The following is a 3,339-nucleotide window of genomic DNA, read 5'->3' as shown; positions in this document are numbered from 1 at the left end:
TTGGGCATGTTGATCAGGAGGAACTAGTCCTTGGGGGAAAACATCATGCTTGAAACAGTGGAAGGTTGGAGTAAGAGAGGAAGGCTCTCAACAATGATTGATGCAGGAACTCCAACGATGTGCTCAAGGATAGTGTTGAGAGAGGGTGAGGATGCAGCCATGGCAGGGTTCAGCTTCTATTGTTCACAGGATCACTTTTGCATCATGGCACCTGAAAACACAACAGCAAAGTCAGTAACTGAAAAGTGCTACACTCGTGCCTCTGTGATTCTCTTGGTATTTCACTCACAGTCACAGGATGATTTATACCAGCTCCAAGCATCACAGATCCTCAAGAGAAAGAAGGGGAAAGTGAGAACTGAAATTCTTTCCAGATAGCCCCACTAATTTCTATCAATTCTCATTGTTAGAATTATATCCCTTTTATTTACATTGTATTATGGACCTGTGCCTAAAGTAGCAAGGAAAAGCTGAAAGGATGGACTCTGAGATTGGTTTCTACCCCAAATCCACTTTTCTCATTGATTTAAAATTACAATTTTATGATATGCAAAAGTATAACAAGTTTGATCGTCTGTTTTCCAAGGTACCTATTCTATTTCCTTGTTCTATTTGCCTATTACAAACTTTTTTCTCATTCTGCAAGTTGTCTTTTCAACTTTGTTTTTATTCTTTTTCACTTTGTTGGTGAAGTGTCTTTTTGATGCTCGGGAGTTTTTCATTTTGAAGTATAGTGTATTTTTTCCCCTTTTTTGTATTTGTGCTTTTGGTGTCATATAAGGGATCCATTACAAAATCCAAAGTGATGACAAAGATTTTGCATCCAGAGAATATGAAAAACTAACTCAGCAATAAAATTATAAATAACCGAGTTTTAAAATGAGGAAAGGAGTTGAAGACGTTTCTCTAAAGAAGCTGTATAACTGTTCTAGGTATTGTGTTTATTATGAAAGCTTCATAGTTTCACCGTTTACTTTGGGTCTTTTCTGTCCACTACGCATTGTTTTTTGTATGTGATGTAAGAATAGGCTCCAACTTCATTCCTTCATGTGTAGAAATCTAGCTTTCTAGCTCCATTTGTTACAGAGAACATTCTCTTCTCCAAGGAATAGTCTTTATATTCTTATAAAAAATGAGCTCTGTAAATGTAGAGGTTTATTTCTAGACTCTACTTTATTGTTATAGATATTTTTAAAAAAATTTTGATATTAGTAAGTGCAAGTCCTTCAAGTTCCTTCTTTTTCAAGGTGGTGGTCATCAGAGCTGACCCTCCACAGGTTTTCAGAGGCTGTAATTCACATCAGAGAAGACTGCCCATCTTTCTCCCAGAGCCACTTGTGGGTTCTAATCTCAATGCAGCTCCCACCAAATCACCAGAGCTCCCTTGGCTTTTTGAGGTCCCTGCAATTTCATATAAATTTTAAAGTAGAGTTTCTATTATGATTTGAGCTTACAGAGCCAATTGGGTTTTCATTCAACCACTTCTATACCTGTTCTAACAGTAAGTACACTTTCTCAATTCTCTATAAATCTGATTTTCTTTAATCTGTCTATCCCAGCCCTTCTTGTCTTGTGAGCTTTATCTCCTGATATATGTTGCTCTTTTGACAGTATGTGGTGTGGACTTGGGGGAAGGGATTATATAACAATAGAAGACTTTTCCTTTTCAAAGAGAAGAAGGAATGGGGGGAGGGGTGGGCAGGGAGAAAAGTACAACAATGAATGAACAGAAACCCAAAGTCTGTGTAAACTTTCCTTATAATTAGTAAAAGGCTTGCTGGTTTTTATATTAACCATTTTTTTCCTTTTAAAAAAATTATATCTGTATCTTTTAAAAAATTCTATACTGATATATTTACAAAGTTTGAATACATTGTTTTTCACAAAAGATCCTTCCCTTTTCCTTCATCCTATACCTGTATCTTAAAGATACCTGAATTGATCTACCGAAGATATATTTACTCTCAAATTTTTTTGTGGAACATTAGCACAAATATAAAGAATTATTAAACTATAAAAAATTTATAATGCCCTTATGGCATGTTAGGCATTTTGCAAAGTGTTGGGGTCCCTAAAAGATAGCCACATTATCCAGTTTCTCACTCTCTTTGTTCTCTACCAAGTACCACATTAGCAATAAAACCTTAGTCTCTGTCATTATGTAGTAATGCAGATAATCTAATCTCCTTACACTTGTCATTGATAAGTGATAGCAGACCACACACTCAGGGGTAATTAGGACCAGCAGGCATATTCAAAGCTTATCATGACATGTTTTTATTGAATCTTTAAATGTAAAAGATTATGATATGAATAGAAAGCAAATGTTTATTATTTGAGTCTCAGTGAAGTGTTTTGCAAACATCACTTCATTTTGTTTTAACAGCTTCCCTCTGAGATGTTGATTATAATTGTATTTTACAGATAAGGAAACAGAAAATTCAAAGAGACTGATTCACTTGGCAAAAACCACAGTTTATTATGTAAATAGTGCTTAACTGTCCTCCCTAGCCTTATACATTTTCTCCTAGCTATACTACTCAGCATGTTTGCGATCAAGCAAGCAATCTTATTCTTTAATGGCTGACCTCCCTGCTATACTGTAAACTCCCCAAGGGCAGTAGTGCCGTATCTGGTGAGTCCAGCACAGTTTCTGTCTCAGAGGAAGCAGACATGCAGGGCATCCTGTATTGTCAAAAGTCATTGCTGCCAAGTCACAACCAACTCAAAGTCTACCCTCCAGTTGGTTTCTGAGACTGCAAATTGCCAGGATGAGATCTGTGCATCTTTCTCCTTCACGCACTGATGGATTTGACTGCGGGAGCAGTTAACAGCACAACACCTTACAACTGGGCCAGTGAAACTCCCCGTATCCTAATACAATCATCCTTGACCCCATGTTTTGCTTGCTCCCCATCATATTGTCATCCACCAGCCTTTCTGCCGCTATCCCAAGTGGACACTGTCTTCCTGCAGCCTTGGTTCTAGGGTCTTCAGATGGGTCGCCTGCTCAGGGCTGATCTTCCTAAAGTGTTAATCTGAGCCAGTCACTCTACCCTACCATTCGCAGGGAAGGTGAAAAGAAGGTTCTCAGTCCCAGGCACAGGCAAAGAAGGCTCACTCCCACCGACATGCTGTCTACCCCCACAGTCCCGCTCACTCCCACCGACATGCTGTCTTACCCCCACTGACATGCTGTCTACCCCCACAATCTCACCCCCACCGACATGCTGTCTACACCCACAGTCCTACTCACCCCCACTGACATGCTGTATGCCCCCACAGTCTCACCCCCACCAACATGCTGTCTAACCCTAGTCTCACTCACCCCCACTGACA

This window comes from Elephantulus edwardii, unplaced genomic scaffold, assembly GCF_000299155.1.
Source record: "Elephantulus edwardii isolate Elephantulus edwardi_28Jun2011 unplaced genomic scaffold, EleEdw1.0 scaffold00014, whole genome shotgun sequence".
NCBI classification, from domain to species: Eukaryota; Metazoa; Chordata; class Mammalia; order Macroscelidea; family Macroscelididae; genus Elephantulus; species Elephantulus edwardii.
The sequence above is the reverse complement of the archived record's forward strand: the minus strand, read 5'-3'. Positions refer to the sequence as shown.